Source organism: Schistocerca piceifrons, chromosome 2 (genome assembly GCF_021461385.2).
Source record: "Schistocerca piceifrons isolate TAMUIC-IGC-003096 chromosome 2, iqSchPice1.1, whole genome shotgun sequence".
In the NCBI taxonomy this organism is placed as follows: domain Eukaryota; kingdom Metazoa; phylum Arthropoda; class Insecta; order Orthoptera; family Acrididae; genus Schistocerca; species Schistocerca piceifrons.
The window spans coordinates 976,630,811-976,639,694 of record NC_060139.1 but is presented as its reverse complement, the minus strand read 5'-3'; positions in this window follow the sequence as shown (position 1 = coordinate 976,639,694).

The window sequence follows — 8,884 nt, the reverse complement described above, 5'->3', positions numbered from 1 at the left end:
GCACGAGAATTTCGAAAACTCTGCATGCAGTATCAGTGAACGTGCTGACGTGTGTAAAATGGGGAAGGCGTTCGATCTCTCTGAGTTTGACCGAGGGCAGATTGTGATGGCCCAAAGGCTCGGCATGAGCATTTCGGAAATTGCAGGACTTTTTGGGTGTTCGAGGAGTACTGTGGTGAGTATCTTCAACACATAGCGAAATCAAGGTGAAACCATGTCCAGACGTCCTGGGGTTGGACGGCCACCCCTCATTACAGATGTCGGACTTCGTAGGGTAAGCAGACTGGTAAAATAGGACATGCGGCGAAAACATACAGTGCACAGAACACTCGTAACGATGGGCCTCCAGGGCCGCATGTGCTAATGTTGACGCCACGACATTGGCAACTACGACTGAAATGGGCACGTGAACATCGGCATTGGAGGTTGACGCAATGGCAGAGCGTTGCATTGTCTCATGAATCCCGAAACCTTCTTCATCATGCCGATGGTAGGGTGCAAATCCGTAGTCTTCCTTGACACCAGTAGCGGGACGGAGACAAGCTAGCCGCGGAACAATTATGCTCTGGGGAACATTCACATGAGTATCCATGGGTCCAGTGGAGCTCATTCAAGGCACCATGGCGGCCAAGGAGTATCATACACTGGCTGCAGACCGCGTACACCCCTTCACGACGACCACGTTTCCCAACAGCAGTCGCATTTTTCAACAAGATAATTCGCCATGTGACAAGGCCAGATGTGTGACAGAGTGGTTCGAGGAACACAGTGGCTAGTTCCAATTGATATGCTGGCCCTCCTACTCGCCAGATCAGAACCCGATCGAACACATTTGGAACGTGATTGAACGTGGCCACTGAGCTCATCACCCCTCCATAGAATTTACGAGAATTAGGTGGCTTGTGTGTGCAGATGTGGTGCCCACTTCCTCCAACGACCTACCAAGGCCTCATTGCTTCCATGGCACGACTCGTCGCCACTGTTATTCGTGCCAAAGTTAGGCGTACCGGCTAATAGGTAGGTAGCTGATCAGTGTATACATACTTAAATACGTACATCTATTCTTATGTATGGATTTCAAACCTTTTCTCTCTTGCACCCATCACCAAATAATAAGAATACAAATGAGCTAACACTTCAGCAAAGGGAATAACGTCAAGTTTATTTCTTTTCTATTACTAACTTTATTTGCAACACGTTTTGCAGACAGTATCCCAAATGAACAGTGTCGGCTCCCTTTCCTTTTACAAATCGCCCGCCGCGTCCGCATGAGTGCGCTGTTTATCTTGGGTGCGTGGTGGTGGTGTCGTAATCGGGGAAGTGAGGCGTTGCCGCGGGGAGTAGTGAGCTGGGACCGATGTGCTTGGGCGGCAAAGTTCACCTCTGTCGGTGTCGTGGGGGCCACGTGGCTCGAATTTGTTCAAATTGTTCAAATGGCTCTAAGGACTATGGGACTTGAAACCTGAGGTCGTCAGTCCCCTAGACTTAGAACTACTTAAACCTAACTAACCTAAGTACATCACACACATCCATGCCCGAGGCAGGATTCGAACCTGCGACCTTAAGCAGCAGCGCGGTTCCGGGCTGAAGCGCCTAGAACCGCTCGGCCACAGCATGAATTTGTGGCGAGGCATACTGACTTTAGGCATTGGGAAGTTTGTGTGTCTACAACGGATTTATGGGATCAGGCCCTTCCTTAGTGCAGAGGTCATTCAGGTCTTCCTGAATTGGTGATTTTGCCGTCTGCTAGTCTAGTTCCGCACGGTAGCCGGGCGCGGAATGAAACCCCCTAGTTTTTTGTTCGCCTAGTGTGAATTTTCGCTCCAAGTAACCTACTTCTTGTCTGAAAGCGTAGATCGAACTTTTGCGAGTGTGATTGTTCCGGCCGTATGAGTCTCACTTCCCCGCCTGTCTCTTTCCCGTAAGTCGAGAGGAGACGGGTTGAATTGCAAATTTCTGGCTGTTTAGGTTTCTTAGTCCATGCTCGGCAGTACTTCTGGAATTATTTTTCTATTCTACCCTCTAGTTTTCTGATACCCAAAGTGTCCACTATAACACATTTACTCACCTTTAGACATCTCGCTGAATGGGGTAACTGTGGCAGTGTCGAGCGTGCAGGAACTTTAGAGGCGCCTGTAGTCTGCTATGTCGTCACGGACGGTGTGGTATGGCGTTTTGTGGGACTCTTGAGCCGCAGTGCGTTTGCAGCTGAGCTTCTATACGTCGTACCGGCCTGCACCATATTCGCGAAGGAAGTCGCCGCTCGCTAACTTATATAATTGTAATCTAGTAAATCTTTCATATAACTGCTGTTTTTCTCATTCTAAGGGCCTGAGCGGCCAGTTATTCTACGCCTGTTTAGTAACTCTTATTTTAACAGTATAATATACTACCTATCAAGCAGAATAATATATTTTTAAACTTGGTCAAGTTTTCTTTAATTTTTATTAAAAGCTGCTCCAGTGATAAATTGGTCATTCATTTGGTTTAGTTGTTGGTTTAATGTGACACCATGAACCCTGCAGGGCTGCCCTTAAATCAGTAAGAGTACGAGGGGTGGAGATCTCTTATGAACACTATGTTGTAAGGCACCCCAGATATGCTTAATAATGTTCATGTCTGGGGAGTTTGGTTGCCAGCGGAAGTGTTTAAACTCAGAAGAGTGTTCCTTGAGCCACACTGTAGCACTTCTGGACTTGTGGGTGTCGCATTGTCCTGCTGGAATTGCCCGAGTCCATCGGAATGCGCAATGGACATGAATGGATGCAGGTGATCAAACAGGATGCTTACGTACGTGTCACCTGTCAGAGCCATATCACTCCAACTGCACATGCCCTACACTAATACAGAGACTCCACCAGCTTGAACAGGGTCCATGGATTGATGAGATTGTCTCCATACCCGAACACGTCCATCCACTCGATACAATTTGAAACGAGACTCGTCCGACCAGACAACATGTTTCCAGTCATCAACAGTCCAATGTCGGTATTGACGGGCGCAGGCGAGGCGTAAAGCTTTGTGTCGCGCAGTCATCAACGGTATACGAGTGGGCCTTCGACTCCGAAAGCCCATAACAATGATGTTTCGTTGAATGGTTCGCACGATGATACTTGTTGATGGCCCAGCATTGAAATCTGCAGCCATTTGTGGAAGGGTTGCACTTCAGTCGTCGTTAGTCCCGTTCTTGCAGGATCTTTTTCTGGCTTCAGTGATGTCAGAGATCTGATGTTTCACCGGGATCCGGATATGCACGGTCCACCCGTGAAATGGTCGTACGGGAAAATCCCCACTTCTTCGCTACCTCGGAGATGCTGTGTCCCATCCCCTGTGCACCAACTGTAGCACCACGTTCAAACTCAATTAAATCTTGATAACCTGCCATTGTAGCAGCAGTAACCAATCTAACAACTGCGCCAGACTCTTGTTTTCTTGTATAGGTGTTGCCGACCGCAGCGCCGTATTCTGCCTGTTTACATACCTGTATCTCTGTATTTTAATACGCATGCCTGTACCAGTTTCTCTGCCGCTTCAGTGTACATGGAATGCCATTTGGCAGTCAGGAAACACGGCGTCAACCTGGGCGCAGCTGTTTACAGCGGTCTACAGCATGGTATAGATACAAACGACAGAGATGAGTAGAGGACAATGAAACAAGCAAATAACGCCAGTAACCATAGGTCCGGAAACCAACGATTTTCCCGACACAACGTATGCGGAACTGCAGATATGCTAATGTTACAACACTGTTAATTTCTAAGGCTACGTTTATTTCGAAACACCACAAGTGAAGCGTAAATTTACAAAGGGAGAAACCGTCGTCGTTTGATTTTATCGTGATTCCTGATACCTAAGTACTTTATCGATAGTGACTCCCAGTAACGTTGCCTCCCGGATACCCCGACTTGGTCCCGTAGGATTTTTTTTTTCTTTTTTTTTTTTTTTTTTTTTTTTGCAGGGATATTTAAAACCTTTCGTGTATTCCAGCCTTGTTGACAGAGTCGATGAACTCTCGGAGAGTGTTGCGAGTAGTTGTCAGTGCATTCGGAACCAGCCTAGGATTTCTCAACGTGTACGGGAGGAGACGTGTTGCGGCCTGGCTTCAAATGAACGGCGGCCATGTGGAACACTTGTAATGTGTTTGTCCTCAAGTGCGTATCTGCAGTCTGGATCCTTGGGGAACATTGTTATAAGCTGTCCATGTGCTGAGTCGCAATACATCCTGACCTATGCCGCGCGGCGTAGCCGCGTGGTCCAGGGTGCCTTGCCACAGTTCGCGCGGCTCACCCCATCGGAGGTTCGAGCCCTCCCTTGGGCATGGGTGTGTGTGTGTGTGTGTGTGTGTGTGTGTGTGTGTGTGTGTGTGTGTGTGTGTGTGTGTGTGTGCTGTCCTTAGCGTAAATTAGTTGAAGCCTAGCGACCGATGACTTCAGCAGTTTGGTCCCACAGGAACTTAAGACAAATTTCCGAATTTTTCTGACCTATGTTTATTAGGGTTACTGGCTTGTTTCAATGTCCTCTACTTGCTCCCTTAGGTTGTACCCATAATGCTCATACACACAGTAGATGTCATTGACGGACAGAGTGAGCTTTCAGAATTCTGTTTATAAAGTCCATGTTGATTCCTATAGAGAAGATTTTTCCATCTTCTTTATATCGGAGAACAAAACTAGTTTCATCATTCTACAACAGGTTGGTCAGCGATACATGCCATTTGATCGTGTACGTTTACCCGATGATACCCCTTGCAAATAAGAATCACTTTCGCCTTTTTCAATCGTTTGTTTCATAAGCAAAAATATTTTCCTGCTTTTCTTGTCATACTTTTTAATATCTGTAGTTATTCATACCATAACGGCCTCGCGGTCACTTCCCGTATGTTAAGTAATTCGAAAACTTGCCCTAAAGAGCTAATTAACCAATTTCTGGCAGTAATTTTCAGAAAAGATGTTCAGTACAGTATGACACGAATCCTTGTTCCTAGTACCAGTTTTAATCGTATGACTCTCTCATTTCATTGCTGGCAAACTGCATATTCTCCTCATTAAAATGGCTTGATCGTAAATTTACCCACTTAGTACCTAAGATTTTCCATGAAGCATTGTACTACAGCAGCTTCTGGGGCCCGGTGCCCCCTAAAAGTATACTGTTACCATGATCAACCAGCACGTTATGTTTACCATCAGCCCAGATTTTTTCGCCGTCGAAATTTATAAAACCTTCCTAGATACAATCGAGTTCTTTAGGATTACGTTTAGTGAAGGCTTGAGTTTTGCCACTTACAACTAGATTATTTCGGATACTGTTCATACATAATTATTTTGTGCATTTTTACCGTGTTCAACAGATCATGGCGTACAGTCAATGGGATAATTAGCTCCTCTGACAGCTCAAACAATCAAACTGAAACAGCGTTATAAGTTTTTGAATAAGGGAGGGGGGGTTCTAAATAAATATTTAACATTTTCAGTTTCATTTTAAGACAATTTTTAAATAAATAAAGAATAGAAATGTTTATCAGCACTACGCAAGATTATGTATTACGAACACCAAGGTTACAGTGCGAACACTAAGTCTTACAGTAGTCCACCACCTTTGGTAGACGTTTACCACATTCTCCGAGACTCCTAGCTGCGATTGAATCTCCGCCCCATGCGCCTTTCGTAGCATGTCAGCAGCTGGGGCCAAACTTTTGTAAACCCTATCTCAGAGGTAACATCACGCGAAGAAATCACGAGCCACTCGAGTTCATTAGTTTCATTTTCGACATTGTCAGTCTCGACGTGTAAATGTATCTGCGTTAACAGACGTACCCGTTACATATTAATGGGAAAATAACTTTGTCCACGAACTATCAGTGTCCGAGTAGGATTATTACTGAATTAAAAGAAATCGTGAGGTTAGTTTTCCAGAAAAACAATATGCCGTATTCAGGCAACGAAATGCAAACCTTAAATCCGGCCATCTTATTCCAGCAAATAATTTTTAATTTTAATGTTGTTCTTTTGTAATTTTCGTGCTAAAACAGGTGCGCTACATATAGGAAGATTTTCTACTTGTTAAAATAGCTTTGATGACGTACTTGTCATACAGTAGACTCATAGAACTATTTCATTTCCATTCTTTTTCTTCACATGAATACTTAATTCAACCGAAATACTTCAATTGTTATACAAAATAACGACTGACCTGAAATCAGAACCATCGTGGAACTAGTTGTAAAGACGACTACATACAATATTCTAGAATATGATTACTATCACATTAATATACGAAGGGTAATGGATGCACCGTAATATACAAAAGATTAGACGACATACTGCGTAATTTGGGCTCCAAACACACAATTCCAGTTTTCATGTACGATAATGCTTTGAACCATTAGTGGTGACACTCGTAGTATGAATTACTCCAGGTTTCAACCAATGTGTAAAACCTGTTCATTAACGTAATAATACTACCTAAAACTTGTTTGAGTACTCCTGTCCGAACTTCTTTACAAACAAAGGAACTATCCCAGTTATGATACTCGAGGTTAATTAAATAGCTACAAATACAGTTGATCGATAACCTCACTCGTGTATTTCTTACAGGATTTTCCGTGCTGGAAGTACTTGTAACTAAAAAAATCGTCGAAGAGAAACGAGACAGATGCTGATCTTCTCTGCATAAAATGTCACCCTGGCATAGCATTGCAATGAAACTGTGGACCAAATCGCAAAGCAAAACATCAGTGAAGGCCCTTTTCAATCAACAAGGATCCCTATTGTAGAATAGACTTCACAGCTGAAATACAATGATATTTGTACCAGGAGTGTAATTTAGAATGGAAGACACCTAACACAGAGCTAAACAACGTTTTGTGGGTCCATGTCCACCGATGGCCTCAAGACTCTAATTTCAGAAGAACAGACTCAAAAACACCAAAGCTATCCAGCGCATTTATACAAAGTTCGGAATGTGTAAGGGTAGAACCAAATGATTATAACGACGGTAATATGAATCGTGTAATACTGTTAGGCATGTACAAACCTTATTGCGTAAGAGCCTAATCCTAGTGTGAGTGCTTGTTCTAACAAGAGTGAACTTACTTTTTTTTATTTTGAAGTGGAAAAATACAGTATAGCAGCCAAGTTCGTAAAAAAAAGCAGAGATATGTGGAAGAGAGGGAGCACGGTAGCAGAAATAGAACCAAGCGGCGTGCGGAGTAAAGGTGCATTACTTCCAGATGGAAGAAAAACTGTCAAGTAACGCGAACGCTAATATTACACCGTTGGCAGATTACGAGCTCTGTTTCTTCGCCTTTAACACAAATACGAGGACAGAAGCGGGATACTCTTCCTCAGCATTAGCTTTAACTGAGGTTCAGAGCTAGAAAATAAATGTATTATGATGAACACTTTTATTCATTGCTTTCATTGTGCAAACTGTTTGTTGTGCTGGCATAATCGCCGACAGGGAGAACAACAGTTAATGAATCTGTGTAACATTACTTCGTTAATTCTTACTCAACTAAAGTACTTCCACAAAATGATTTTTTGTCATGCCTAATGCATAAAACATCTCGATATAGTGTTCCATTGTTTATTGCGGTAGAAGTATGGTACGGAAACACTGAACGCCAAATGATGAAACGTAAGAGAATACATAGCTTATCACTAAAACTGCAACGTCACGAAGACCGAATGCAACAAACGTCTCTTTGGTGAGAAGTGTTCTACATTCTTTGATGTGCAAATGATTAATATTTCAGCGCATCCGCACAAAGTGCGAGTAGGTAGAAGTAATGGAATCTACATTCTGTGTATGAAGAATGATAATGCAGCAGCTGTCTCATTCAGAAACTGCATTTGAACGTTTTTGTTTGTGAGAAGCTCGTTTAAGAAAGAGAAACGCCTGCCAGCACAGGTCGGAATTTGGCAGCCAAAGCATCGCGGTTTATCGTTCTGCGATACTACTGGTCGCGTTGGATGGGGACTCAACGACTGTAACGCAAATGATAAAGAAAAATACCGACGTCAGCCTGAGTCCGCAGAGTAACTCTGATAAAGTACATTATTGTATTATATTATATTGCATTACATTATAATACAGGGTGATCCGTTTGGAATGTCAGAAAAGTGAAACACTATATACAAGAAACTGTGCAAATTTATTGCTTGTTAACTCTCTGGAATGTGTGTCTGAGATTTGTGTCACAGGACTACATCTACATCTGCATGGTTACTCTGCAACTCACACTTAAATGCCTGGCAGAGGGTTCATCGAACCATTTTCATACTGGTCTCTACCATTCCGCTCTCGAATGGCGCGTGGGAAAAAGGAACACCTAAATTTTTCCGTTCGAGCTCTGATTTTTCTTATTTTATTATGATGATCATTTCTCCCTACGTAGGTGGGTGTCAACAAAACATTTACGCATTCGGAAGAGAAAGTTGGTGACTGAAATTTCGTAAATAGATCTCGCCGCAAAGAAAACCGCCTTTGTTTCAGTAACTGCCACCCCAACTCGTGTATCGTATCAGTGACACTCTCACCCCTACTGCGCGATAACACGAAACAAACTGCACTCAACATGTCCGCCACTGCGATGAGGCACATAAATGGCCTGTTCGAAATGTAAGATCCGATCGGGTGCAAAATGGAAGCCACAGTGAAACTCCGATGAAACTTTGCGCAGGTGTGTTGGGCAGTGTATCTAGAATACCCGTCGATCGCGTCATGTCGCTCTTTTTAGTTCTGTGCACACAGTAAGCACGTAAATATTCTTAGAAAATAGTGTCTCCCGCCACGTAGGAGTGCCTGGTGAGAGATTTCGTCTGACGCCATGCAGATAACAACTGTTAGGCGTTTCCATCTTCATGATAATTCTCAGCCGCACTGT